Source organism: Chiloscyllium plagiosum, chromosome 2 (assembly GCF_004010195.1).
Source record: "Chiloscyllium plagiosum isolate BGI_BamShark_2017 chromosome 2, ASM401019v2, whole genome shotgun sequence".
NCBI lineage: Eukaryota > Metazoa > Chordata > Chondrichthyes > Orectolobiformes > Hemiscylliidae > Chiloscyllium > Chiloscyllium plagiosum.
In genome coordinates this window covers 134,640,723-134,655,595 of record NC_057711.1, presented here as the reverse complement: position 1 = coordinate 134,655,595, position 14,873 = coordinate 134,640,723, and positions in this window count along the sequence as shown.

Genomic DNA, 14,873 nt, shown 5'->3' with positions numbered 1-14,873 from the left:
CAACAACCTTTAGTTATGTGTACCATCAACTTATAACTTTTATTCAAGGTGCTTCAATGAAATCTGCATGGTGACATCATGAGGAGATAATTGGACAGGTGTTCCAAATTGCGAACCAGCCTTGGTTAGTTCAGTTGGCTGGACAGCTGGCTTGCAAACAGAGGTGAAGTCAACAGTGTGTGTTCCATTCCCACACCTACTGAGGTTGCTGTGAGGGAAGCTCTTCTTCACCTCTCTGTCCTCAAATGAAATGTGGTGACCCTCAGGTTGAAGCATCACCAGTTGCCTCTGTTTGATGAGAAAAAAACAACCTTATAGTTTCAGAAGAGTATTGCAACTTTACTTTCCTTACTAAGGAAGTAAGAGAAAGATGAAGGAGATTAAAGCGTGAGGGACAGATGGGTGAGCAGGATTTCGTGTGAGTTAAAATAGTGCGAGCAGAGCTTTGGATAAACTGGAATTTTCAGAGAGTGAAGAATGGAAAGCCAGCTAGAAGATGATTACTATAGTCAATCTGGAAGTAACAGGGGCAAAGGTGAAGGCTTAAGCAGCTGATGGATGGATTTGGGGTGTCGAAGAAGGCAATGGTTGTCCTTGACAGAGAGGTCAGACGCTCAGGTCAGTGGTCAAGTGGGATGTCCAGGTGGTGGAACATTTAGCTCAACCTGAGCCAATGATCTGAAGTGGGATGGAATCAGTGGTCAGGCTACAGAGTTTGAGATGGGGCTGAAGCTGATAGACTTGATCTTACCAACATTGACACTTCCAGGACTAAATGTTGGAAAGCAGTCTGACAAAACAAAGTTGGTGTCTGGGCCAGAGCGGAGGAACCAAACACAACAACATTAAAAACGTAGTAATATTTTGCATTAATATTATTCACCACGCTGCAAGCTATGTTGGCTAGTATGAGCTGATAGATGGACCCTGAATCCAAGCAAGATGCTTTCTATTGATCTGTATCATATTTTAAGAATGTTGATCAATTTTGTTTCCTCTTCACAGAGCAATTTTGAGTGTGAATTATGTTCAAGTATTGCACTTTAAAACCCAAATTATTTTGCTCAGTGTTAAATCTCACAGGCAAAAACCACTCAGCATAAAGGTTTTATTGCTAAAATTGGACCTGGCATTGTCAATGTATTAAAACTTCACAAACCTGTTTGTGAAATGTTTTCAATGATAATCTACTACAGACCAAAACAATAAAAATTCATTAAGTTATCCCAGGTCCATGAAGGCAGAATGGTCCTTCTTAATTTTGAATACAAAATAATTTCTCTTAAAACCGCATCAAAGAGGAGGAAATGAGTCAGATTTTTATTTACAAACCTCACTGACTAAGAAAGATCAATGGAGCCAATTGATAAAGACACCCTTGTGAATGTTTTTGAGTTATCTTTCTTGTTGTTTTTATCTATAAATATGCAAATAGAATCATCGGAGCCCACAGCATGGAAATAGGCCCTTCAGCCCAACTTGCCCATGCTGCCCAGTTTTTACAATTTAAACTAGTCCTGCATTTGGCCCATATCCTTCCATCCCTATCCCATTCATGCACCTGTCTAAATGTTTCTCAAATTCCCCTCCACCACTACCTCTGGCAGCCCATTACTGACACTCACCACCCTCTGTGTGAAAAAAATTGACTCTCTGGGCCTTGTGGTATCTCTCCCCTCTCCTTAAAAGTCAAAGTGAGATTAGACCACTGCAGGTACTTTCTAGTAACTGATATCATCAAGCAACTTGGGTGGCACGGTGGCTCAGTAGTTAGCACTGCTGCCTTATATTGCTAGAGACCAGGGTCCAATTCCCTTGTTGATAACTGTCTGTGTGGAGTTTGTACATTTTCCTTGTGTCTGTGTGGGTTTTGTCTGGGGTGCTCTGGTTTCCTCCTACAATCCAAAGGTGTGCAGGTTAGGTGAATTACCTATCGTGTTAGGTGCACTATTGTGCTCCCCTACCCTATATTTAGTCCACACTAGTGTGGACTAAATATAGGGTAGGAGAGTAGGTTGGGAGGGTTACTCTCTTCAGAGGGATGGTGTGGACTTGTTGGGCCAAATGACTTGTTTCCATTCTGTAGGAAATCTAAGCTTAAATTCAGATCTGGACTTACTTCATTGGAGAGTTTAAATTCTCAATCAGAAAGATTGCTGAACCATTTTTGTGGTCAAGCCCAATATGCAGCCTCCTACCTTACCATTTAGAGTCATAGAGATGTACAGCACAGAAACAGACCTTCATCCAGCTCGTCCATGCCAACCAGACATGCTAAATTACCGCTAAGAAACTAGACATCATGAATTCTCAACATGGAAGTCAGAGTGAGTACTTGGCAACACCAGGCTCGCTGTGTGTTCCTCCAGATTTCCATCTTGGAAAACAGGTACCAAATCCCAGGCCGGCTTGGTAACTATCATTAGAAATCTGCTGCAAGAACATTATGTGGGCAGACCCCCAGCTCATGGACTGGACCAGGCAGCAGCTCAGGGATGTACATTTATTTTCTTCACTCTCACTCACTTATTTGGATACTCAAGCGATCGCTGCTTTTTTGTGCTTCGCCCCATCATCCAAAGCTCATAGTAATGTTGTACCGCCTTACCTGTTAGCACTGACACAAATCCACACAGCTTGTAAGCAGTGATTGGTCAATAAGGCAGAGGAAGTGTTGCATGGCAGACTTGTATGTCAATCTCACGCCCACATGATGTGCCAGCTGTGTATATGGCAAGTACATTGCATGTGTATCCAGCAAAGAGAAGGTTGCCATGGTCTTAGTAGATCATTGGGCTGTTCTCTCATAAGAGAGAGAGAGAGAGAGAGACAATGGGTAGTGGTTTAATCTGAGGGTCACTATGCCTCAGGTAAGAGGAGAGACCTTGATGGCAACTTCAGTCAGTGCAGGAATTGAACCCATACTGTTGGCTCACTCAGCATTGCAAACTAGCCATCCAGCCAATTGTGCTAGCTGAAACCCATTACAAGCAAATAACCAATCTCTCAAAGTCTTAGGGATTTAGTTCTGCAGGGGTTCCCATCAGATGGGGCTCCCAGCTCAGTAAATAAAGGGCAGCCTTCAAAACCAATCCATGGTTAAGGTGCTTGTTTGGAGAGGTCATTGTTGTAGGCTCTATAGCTGGACACTCTTGGGAGTGGGTCAGTGCCAGCATAATGCAGCCAGTCAGGGATTTACTGGAACGCAGATGGGGAGCTGTATCATTCAGGGGTCTGCTCACTCACCAGTCAGGGGTCTCCTGCTCAGTTAGTCAATATATTGGGCCACAGTTGCCCCAGGGATCCTGCCCACGGAACATCAAAGGTGAGGGAACAATCAGGGGGCTGAGTGCTGTGAGCTGGTTTATGAGGAACTTGCAGGTGTGGAATGGAGGCTGAATGCTGCGGTGCAGCGAGGGATTACTATAGGAAAAAGGGGATATACAGAAATTGGATGAGAATTGGGGAGCCACTGGCTAGTATCATGGAGAGGGAAAAAGATTATCTAAGATTACAAAAGGATCGTGATCAATTGGGCCAATGGGCTGAAGAGTTGTAGATGGAGTTTAATTTGGACAAATGTGAGCAAGTTCATTTTGGTCAAATTAAAAAAGGCAGGATTTATACAATTATTGGTAGGGCCCTGCGGAGTGGTGTTGAACAGATGGATGGACTCAGTAGATGGATGAAGTGGGGACTTGAGGAGGTGTGACACCTGTGGAGGGGATGATGGAGAGGTGTACCAGGAAGGAAATGTAGATGTTTGGGACTTCATCTATATAGGCAGCTGGAGGCTGGAACTCACAATCCAAGGAGTGGCTGTTCATCGCTCCATTGTCCTGCGATACACAAATGCGAAATGGAACCCAAAATGGCTGCAATGGCATTTGGGTGGGTGGTCTATGTGCTGCCATCTATGGTGGGGGAGGATTTGTGGGGTCTTCAAAGGGCAACACCAGCAGACACTGTCAGTGAAGGTCAAACACAAGGCTGAGCTCAGTTAAAAATCACAAAACATCAGTTTATAGTCCAGCAGGTTTAATTGGAAGAACTAGCTTTAGGAGCGCTGCTCCTTCATCATGTGGTTGTGCACTCCGAAAGCTAGTGTGCTTCCAATTAAACCTGTTGGACTATAACCTTGTATTGTGTGATTTTTAACTTTGTACACCCCAGTCCAACACCAGCACCTCCAAATCAAGGCTGAGCTCAGTATTCCTTGTGACTCTTAGGGAATTAACTGAGTGTGTGAAGTCACCTCCTTGCCCCAAGCTCTCCTAACCCCTTCATGCAGCACAATGGCGAAAGCTCCCTGAGGCCTGTGCTGCACCAGCACTATCTGCACAGCGAGATGTCATAGTCTCCTGCGATTCACCCCTGCCCCTGGCACAAAGCCATGTAACTCTACACCTTGGGCCATCAAACGTCATCCATGGCTAAGAATCGGCAGCTTCAGTACCTACCAGACAGTGTTTGTGATGACACAGAGGTTGGTGACAATCGGAACTGACAATATGTTTGCAGACTTGAACACGTATTGACAATGGAATGTCATCCAAGCCACCAGCGTGACCTCAAAAGGCCTTCCTCTTTCTCTCTCTCCCACTACATCCCAGTGTAATCTCTGGGTCCACCGCTGGCTTGGGCTGGACAGGGAAAACCTGTCCTACACTGGAATCCATTAGCCCTACGGCTGACTTCCAAACTGCTTGTGCCTAGAGGGGCCAGATATCCTGAATGTGAAACTGCCAGAGGCTTGGACCACCACAGCCTGATGGTGGCAGACAGGGTGGAGTTAGAAATTCCATCAACCTCTGGAGTGAGACCTCTTAGGGTAGGGGAGTGGGTAGGGCTTGCATGTGGTTCTTCCTCTGGCTGGAAGCCTACAGGCATCAGGAGGAAAGGACACCTGATAGTGAGGACAAGGGACCTCATCCCCCCCGTCACCTTGCTACTGGCTGCTGGTTATGGTGATGGCTTGCAGATCCTTCCATTAACCTCACAGACCCTGAGGCTTCTGAACCTGGCTCTCCAATGGCAACCTGTCTGTGAGGGCAGCCAGCCGATCACATGATTGAGGCAAGAGGGTGCCAACTGCATTTGCTGCACTCCTGCAGCCGTTATTATGTGGTGACCACTGCCCTCTGCCCCTTGGTCTGCATGTAGTTTGTATGAAGTCCCAGATTCTCCTATTGAGGCGCTGACCAAGTGCCTGGTCTCTGACAGACCTCCAAGTGCCAGGGGCCTGTGCATTGCTTCCTTGTCCAGCTGCAGAGATGTAGCAATGAGGTGCTCACCAGCTGATGCCCCTGATTCTGATCGATGTAAATACTCCCTGAGGGGCCAATACCTGAGCTGCTGGAGGCTGTGGGAGGCAATTTTGCCAGTGCTTCCTCTGAGGGATTCATGCTGTCTTCCTCAGAGCTGCTGGACAGAAGGGCTGACCCCTGGATCATAGTTAATGTGTTCACACCACGGATACCTGCTCAACATAAAAGAGAGAAAGCATCAATACCCAAGTTTAGAACAACTTAAAATCACACAACACCAGGTTATAGTCCAACAGGTTTAATTGGAAGCACACTAGCTTTCGGAGCGACGCTCCTTCATCACCTGAGCATCACTCCGAAAGCTAGTGTGCTTCCAATTAAACCTATTGGACTATAACCTGGTGTTGTGCGATATTTAACTTTGTACACCCCAGTCCAACACCGGCATCTCCAAATCATAAAAATACATTGACCATGAGGTTAATTTGAGAATTGCTGTACAATCAATGGTTCGCAGATTGCCAGGAAATGGTTATTGGAGTCGATAAAGTGTGGAGCTGGAAAAAGCACAGCAGGTCAGGTAGTATCGGGGGAACAGGAAATTTGATGTTTCGGGCATAAACCTTCATCAGGATGAAGGCTGAAGAAGGGTTAATCCCAAAACGTAAACTCTCTTGATCCTCAGATGCTGCCTGACCTACTGTGATTGTTCCAGCGTCACACTTTATCAACTCTGACTCTACGGCATCTTCAGTCCTCACTATCTAACGGATATTTTGGCATCTTCACAGGACCTGTCCCAGTCCTCACTTGAATGGACCAAGATTATCTCTGTACAGAAAATGATGATCCAGACCTACAGCACCTGCCCTCCGTCGACCAGACCGCGGGCTGTTCCCTCCTGTTGTCAGAGATTTGGAAGGATTGAGTGGGGTGACATTGGACAGCCCAGTTGTTGGAGCTGGAGCAGGAAAGGTCAGGAGGTGACCCAATGAGTGAGTAAGAGGTTGTACACGGTTAGAAGTCAAGGTGCGTTGAGGTGAGTGAGAGCAATTTTTATTTTATTCACACATGGGATATGGGTGTCACTGGTTGAACCAGCATTTATTGCCTGTCTCTAGTTGCCCCTTAAGAAGGTAGGGTGAGCTGCCTTCTTGAATCACTGCAGTCCACCTGTTGTGGGTTGACCCAAAATGTCCTCAGGGAGGGAATTCCAGGGTCTTGACCTAGCAAAAGTGAGAGTGATACCCTGTTCCTATTTCTTATCGTTTAAAATAAATTCCAAGTCAGGATAGTGAGTAGCTTGGAGAGGAATGAATCATGTGAAAGCAATTGCTGTTAGGGGTATGTGACAGCCCAGTGGTATTATCATTAGACCAGAGACCAAGGTAATGTTCTGGAAATTTGGGTTCTGAATCCACTATGACAAATGATGGAACTTGAATTCAATGATAATCTGGAAATGGAGTTTAATGCTGATCGTGAAATCATTGCCAATGAGAAACCTATCTTGTTCACTAATGCACATCAGGAAAGCAAGCTGCCATCCTTGCCTGGTCTGGCCTCCATGTGACTCCAGGCCCACAGCAATGTGTTTGACTCTTAACTTCCCTCTGGGCAACTGTGACCATCTGGCAATGAGACCCACACCCCATGAATTAATTTTTAAACATACAGTAGACTCAGTGGGAGGTATCTGCAGTAACTGGGATAGAGTGAACGTGAAGTAGCCGAGACAAGATGGTGGCACGAGTCCTGGCAGAGTGAAGACTTCCTGCATGGTTGGATGCTCATCTGAACTGTGGAGCCCTTACTGACCAGGGTGGCTATGTCCAATCAGGCAGGCAGGGTCTGGTATCATGACCTCCTCTGCTGATCCTCGACAATACATCATCCACGGTACCTCGAGATCTTTGTCCACAAGGCAGAATGTCAATTTTCCCTTACCCACCATAACACCCTCCTAACTGTACATTGCCGCAGAGAGAAACTCCAGAACATCTGTGGTTGCCTGGGCACATAATGCCATTTAGGTAAAAACAATGACTTGCAGATGCTGGAAACCAGAGTCTGGATTAGTGATGCTGGAAGAGCACAGTAGTTCAGGCAGCATCCTAGGAGCAGGAAAATCGATGTTTTGGGCAAAAGCCCTTAATCAGGAATATAGGCAGAGAGCCTGAAGGGTGGAGAGATAAATGAGAGGAGGGTGGGGGTGGGGAGAAAGTAGCATAGAGTGCAATAGGTGAGTGGGGGAGGGGATGAAGGTGATAGGTCAGGGGCGGAGTGTGGAGTGGATAGGTGGAAAAGAAGAGTCTGGTGGTGAGGGAGCGGCGGTGAAGGAGGCCAAGGACCTCCATGTCCTTGGCAGAGTGGGAGGAGGAGTTGAAATGTTGGGCCACAGCTCAGCACTGTTCTCATGACTTGTCCTACCTGCCTATCACACTCCCCCCCGACCTTTCAGGCTCTCTGCCTGTATTCCTGTTGAAGGGCTTTTGCCCAAAATGTCGATTTTCCTGCTCCTCGGATGCTGCCTGAACTGCTGTGCTCTTCCAGCACCTCTAATCCAGACATAATGCCATTTTAAAGATGGTGCCTTCACCAGTAAAGCTGATCTATTATAAGATATCCGGCGATTAGTGAATTCTTCTGCCTCCAGTGAGTGGGAGAATTGGGCGATCATCGAACGACAGGTCCATGTACCTGCTTAATGAGGAGAGTTTGGGATGACAGCATGAGAAAACTCGCTTGGGCCTGCAGAGAGAATCCCTCAATGAAACGCAGACAAATTGACACTTAACCAAAATACAGTAAGATTCAGTCCATGGCACAGAAGGAGGGTATTCAGCCCATCAAGTCAATGCTTGGACTCCTTTATTCCCTCATAGCTGAAATGTAATTTCCTTCAAGTGTCCATTCTTTCCGAATAATCATTAAACAGAAGTGAAGTTGATGTGATACTTTTGCAATTCTCTCAGCTGAATAAGGTCTGTCGGAAGTCAGAGAACTTCAGAAGAAACAAATATTGATAAAAATGAATTTGACAGTGGGTTGAAACTTTGGCTCTTTAGATTAGATTCCCTACAGTATGGAAACACACCCTTCCACCCAACACCAACCCTCTGAAGAGTACCCCATCCAGATGCATACCCCTACCCTACATTTCCCCCTGACTAATGCACTTTACACTATGGGCGATGTAGCATGGTCAATTCACCTAACTTTCACACCTTTGGATTGTGGGAGGAAATTGTAACACCCAGAGGAATCCCACACAGACACGGGGAGAATGTGCAAACTCCACACACACAGTTTCCTGAGGCCGGAATTGAACCCTCGTCCCTGGTACTGTGAGGTAGCAATGCTAACCGCTGAGTCACTGGGCTGCCTTTAGTCCCTGCATTGTGGACCTTGTCGTCTGAAAGTTTAAACTTAAATGATCATCTTAGAACCGGTGAACTGCTTTATAAATATAACTGGGCTTGGGTATTGAACTTTCTTTGAAACCTCTGGTGTGAAAGTGCTCCATTCACTGCTCAGTAATACATCCATAATAGTTTGGATTTCAGAGATATATTTAGAAGAAATATATTTCAGATCTTTGAAATTCAAACCGTCAGTGAGGCTGAAATCACAGCCAAATAAAAGTTTTAATCCAAATTCCAAATTTCCCTGAACGCTGATACTCAGTGATGTTGGGGGCACTAGTTTAGTATCTTATCGCTTTAGTGACATGAAAGTCTGTAAGAAACACGCTGCAGTCAGCCTGATGAATATTTATCAGATTTTTTTTCCCCCTGAAAAGCAATTAAGGATTTGTGGCAAGACAGGAGAGAACTACATTTAAAAAGGAGATAGTGGAATGAGTCAGCTAGGTGGATGAGTCAACTTAGAGAATTCCAGAAGAAAAGAGAAAAGACTGTAAGAGGGTCGTGCTCTTAACAGAACTCCCTGTTCTTTCCGTCGTTCCCACGTGGTTTTCTGAATAGAATCAGTGTATGAGACGAGCAAATAATGTTGTAACTGACACAGAGACCTTGTGTAGTCTGAGTTCCCCATGGGTTTTGGTGATGGCAAGAACACATCCAAAGTGGCAAGTTGAAGGTCTGCAGATGAACCAACTGAGAGCCCTCTGAACTGCATCAAATATTTCAGAGGGAATGCATATGTGAGCAGCCTGGCTCAGCTACAGGGGAAGGAGCCAGGAAAAATAGCCACTGCAGCAATTAGCATGCAATGCAAAGGTGGGTGGTCATGGATACTGTGTGGGCTTTGGAATCTTCTCCTCCAGAGACCTGGAGGAAAAAATGACCCATCTCTGCATTGAAAGGAGGTGGGAAGAGACATGGGCACATATTTGTCCATGAAGTGGGGCTGCAAGCCAGACAGAATAAAAAGGACAAGGTCAAAGACCCCTTTAAGCATTAGTACAAGGAGCTGACAGCGTGAGCAGAGCTTGTCATGAGGTCACTGTGTAGACATTAGGGCAATTACAGGACAGTGCATCTTTAAATATGAGTGGGACATAGCTGTGGATGGAATTATATTGGTCAGTTGATCAGCTGCTAACTGTGTTTTGGTAACAAGGGAAGCCATTCTTGGATAAGTGGCTACATGAGCTGGTAGCAGTGAGGAGCAACTGCTTCTCCAGATGAGACAACCTCTGAGTTGATGCACCAGGAGCAAGCAGGGAGGGACGTGAAACTGCTGTATTCACTATCGGGTACACCAATTAGCTTCTTGGATAGGTCAGAGTGCAGAAGGCTGCACCAGGCAAGGTAACTGGTGACTGATTTGTTTGCCATCTAGAAGGAAGACATCAGAGCTTATTGGTCAGCTTTCCCCGCTGTGAAATTGAGCATTGCCTCTGGGTCATTTCAAATGGCAGCAAAGTATGGCACTTTACAAATAAGTGTTCACCGTCATGTCATGGACAGCAGTGCATAACAGAACACTCATGGGATGGTGGAATTTGCCTCTGTTGTTGTAGGAGGTTATTGACTGAACCTATGTGGTTGATAAATGCCACTGGAGCAGACAGTGGCATTTATCAACCAGAAGGGATTCCATTCTCTTAACATTCAACTGCTGTGGGCCAATCCCAAATATTTCCTGCAGGTCTGAGTAAGGTTTTCCATCACATGTTCATCTGCAGCAATCACAGATGCTGCACATCTGGTTGCTAGGGGACAAAAGTTATCCATTGAAGATATAGCTGCTGACATCTATGTGCAATCCAACAACATGAGTGGAGAAAGAAGTGGTGAAGTACAGTGACCAGACAATGCAGGGTCTACCAGTGCTCCATCTGAACTGTCAAACCATTGACTGGGACAGCAGAGTGGCTTGCGCCTGGCAAATACAGACAACTTTTTCCTGACCTTTGACACATAACTCACCCTTAGTCACAAGATGCAAACATGTCATGGAAGCACACAATGCAGAGATGGCTCCTTTGAAGCCCATGGTCTGGAAGACAAGTCCCCATTGTCCATGTAATGTATATAACCACCCACCTTTATGTTGCATTACAATTTCTTCGTTCTTACCTTGATGCAATCAATACATTAGAACCACAACATTCTGGGCTCAGTTATCACTCCACTTCATTACGCTGAGTCATTATCATTGAATGATACCATAACATAAATTCCCAACTACACCACAAAATGAATGTGCAATGTGTTTTCTCCTGCTTGTGGCTGCTCTTTCGATCTTCCTGTCCTGTAGCTGAGATTTCTTTTTATTCATTCACGGGGTGTGGGTGTCACTAGCGAGGCCAGTATTTTATTGCACTGAGAGCTTATGAATTGGCATGGAGCAAACTGAGGAGGGAGGTGGATATGGAAAGATTACTTCACCATGCCTTCAACAGGCTGCCATCTCACCATCACTGACTCTCTGGTGAGCTGCAGCCACTTCAGCAATGTCAAGGGTTTCCTCTTTCACCATGTCAGAAGAGCCACTTCCCTACCAATGCAAACCCCTTTCAATCTGTCTTTTGTTCTTTTTCTGTCCCTGAAAAGTCAATACTGAGAGAGTTTGCATGATGGCGTCCCCTTCGCTGCACCCAATGGTTCCCTCAAGTGATGTTATATTCAAAGTTTGTGAGAAGATTTATAGCTCGGATACCCCCGCAATTTCATCAACAGATGACTAAGGGAAAGACAGCGGAATGAGGACATGCCACAACCCAAAGGACTAGCCACATTACCATACATCAAGGGCATTTCTGAACTGATAGCCAGACTACTACAACCACTAGGACTCATAACAGCACACAAACCAACAGCCACTCTCAGACAACAACTCACCAGGACAAAGGACCCAAATACCCAGCATGAGCAAAACCAACGTAGTGTACAAAATCCCATGCAAGGACTGCACAAAACACTACATAGGATAAACAGGAAGACAGCTAACAATCCGTATCCATGAACACCAACTAGCCACGAAACGACACACCCAGCTATCCTTAGTAGCCACACACGCAGATGACAAGCAACATGAGTTTGACTGGGACAACACTACTATTGTAGGACAAGCCAAACAGAGAACAGCCAGGGAATTCCTAGAGGCATGGCACTCATCCACAAATTCTATCAACAAACTCATCGACCTGGACCCTATATACCGGCCACTGCAGCAGACAGCTGGAACTGACATCCGGAAGCAGCAGAGACAAACCACTACAAATGCCAGAGGAAAGATCACAGAAGTGCTTCACAGGAGGCTCCCGAGCACTGAGGATGTCACCTAGAGAGGGGACGAAACGTCTGCAATACAAATTCCCAGCTCGGCGAACACAACCACAACAGTGATGTTATATTTCAGTTGCCTTCTCCTGTGCGTGAGTTCATGATGTGGTGTGCCATACCATCTAACAATGTGCCCGCTCACAGATAACATGCTGGTAACATCAGAACGAGGCGTCTGTCCTCTGTGTCAGGCGTTACACTCATCTTGCCAGAAGCTATGGAAGTGCTTCTGCTCTCCATTCACATCCTGCTGATCACACTGCGCTGCTTATCCCCTGAGCTACCTCCAGCCATACCTGCTTTTCTTTGTGTGGGGGTGCCAGTGTTGGACTGGAGTGGACAAACATGACACCAGGTTATGGTCCACCAATAGGTTTATTTGAAATCACAAGCTTGCAGTGCCCTGCTCCTTCATTGGGTGAAATGGAGGGAACTGCACAGTCACAGAATTTATTGGTGGATAGATCATTGCAAGGTAATTCCAGGTGATTAAGAATTTCAAAAGAAAGTATAAGTGATGCGAGTAGAGTGTCAACAGGAATAATAAGTCTCTGAAGGTGATTTGTCTCCAGCAACATCTTATTTTTGATATTTTGTAATTATCTCTCTGCCTCAATTAAAGGGATTAGAGGTCATCCCCTCACTTGCTGTTCAGCTGTTGACATGTTAGTCACACCATCTGACACTTTTGATTAAATCGGAGAGGTTCAGAAAAGGTTTACAAGGATGCTACTCAACTGGAGGGTTTGAGTTATAAAGAGAGGCTGGATATACTGGGATTTCTTTCACTGGAGCACAGAAGGTTGAGAGGTTTGTAAAATCATGTTGGGCATAAATAAGGTGAATACCAAAGGTCTTTCCCCAAGGGTATGGGAGTATAAAACTAGAAGACATAACTTTAAGAGGAAAAAGATTTAAAAGGGACCTGAGGGGCAACCTTTCCACACAGAAGACGGTACATGTGATTAGATGCGATGAGATTAGATGAGATTAGATTAGATTAGATTTCCTACAGTGTGGAAACTGGCCATTTGACCCAACAACTCCACACCGACCCTCAAAGAATAGCCCACCAAGACCCATTCCCCTACCCTATTACCCTACACTTACCCCTGACTAATGCACTTAACACTACGGGCAATTTAGAATGGCCAACTCACCTGACCTGCATATCTTTGGAATGAACTGCCAGAGGAAATGGTAGATGCAGGTACAACATTTAAAAGACATTTGGACAGGTACATGAATAGGAAAAGTTGAGAAGGATATTTGCCAAATGGAACTAGTTTAGTTTGGGAAATTTGGTCAGCATGGTCACGTTGGACTGATTCCATGCTATTTGACACAATTACTTCATAATATCATCAATACTTGATAAATACAACTTTCCAGAAGGATTTCCAGCCAACTCCTACTTTACCATCCAAGGAAGAGAAGGAAATATATGTTTAGATGGGATTGTACTTCACTTATAAATAACTATTGGCCCATAAACTTACTTTCTACTCTAAATACATTGTTTGTGCATCTTTTATGGTTTCTTTTGTTGATGCTAATAAAGCAATAAAGTTTTATCTTCTGTATGGCAATTCAATATACCATCTGGCCTGGCATAGACAGCTAGAATTTAATAGACATACCAGTTATGAGATATGCAGCTACTTCCAATATTTCATCTTTATCACACCCTGCTACAACTTTACATTTTGTAATTTTTGTGTTCTCAGCACACAATCCTGCACAATGAAGTCTGGCAGAAGTCTACACTCCATCGAAATTTGCCACATCTTTTCTAATGGGTGAAACTCCCAGTTAGCAGTGTACAGTTAGGAAATTACTGTTTTAGCCTTGTTTCACCAAATTATTCATACGCCCAAGCTTACTCACCCAACAGTGAGGTATTAATCAATCAAAATCAGCTCTGGTGGGTGGAACCTGCCATATATACTTGGGTTTCCAAACCAACTGCTCCACATGGAATTCAGTCTTGGCAGCACTTTCCAAGCAGCTGGTGGGAAAGCTTCAAGGATGGCAACAAAACATCATTGAAGACGTCAAACATGCCTTCCAAATCATGAGAGATCTGGATTAGAATGGTGCTGGAAAAGCACAGCAGGTCAGGCAGCATCCGAAGAGCAGGTAAATCAACGTTTCGGGCAAAAGCCCTTCAGTTGATTTTCCTGCTCCTCGGATGCTGCCTGACCTGCTGTGCTTTTCCAGCACCACTCTAATCTAGACTCTGGTTTCCAGCATCTGCAGTCCTTGTTTTTACCTAAATCATGAGAGATGCTGGCTCTCTCATACAATGGTGTAATACCATTGTGCAAAGGCATCAACTATATCATGAGACTTTGACAGAACATGTAGCTGAGGTTGAGGCATTGGAAAGAGCATACAAACAGCCAACCCTGCCCAACCTTTCAAGCACCACGTGCCTCACCTGCACTGGGCTGGTTGGATTTATCAGCCCTTTCACATCCCATTGAACTACAGTGGAAGCAACTCATCCTCAATGGCAAGGAATTGTCAAAGTTGAGCTCTCTGCTTTATAATGACAATTCTAATTTCCTGTAACCAAATCTAAATTCTTCATTAATTAAATTGCAGAAATAAATGGACTTATTTTTAAAAATTACGAAAAGAAATTTCCGTACAAAACGCCGGTGGCAAAGCATAAATAAAGAAGCTGCTACTCAGTAGAATCGAGAAAAAAGTAACTGAAAGCAAAATATTTTAGTCGCTGGAAATCTGAAATTAAAACAAAATGCTGGAAGCACTAAGCAGATGTGATAGGATATGTGGAGGGGGAGGAACAGAATTAATGTTTAAGGTCGATGCCCATTCATCAAAT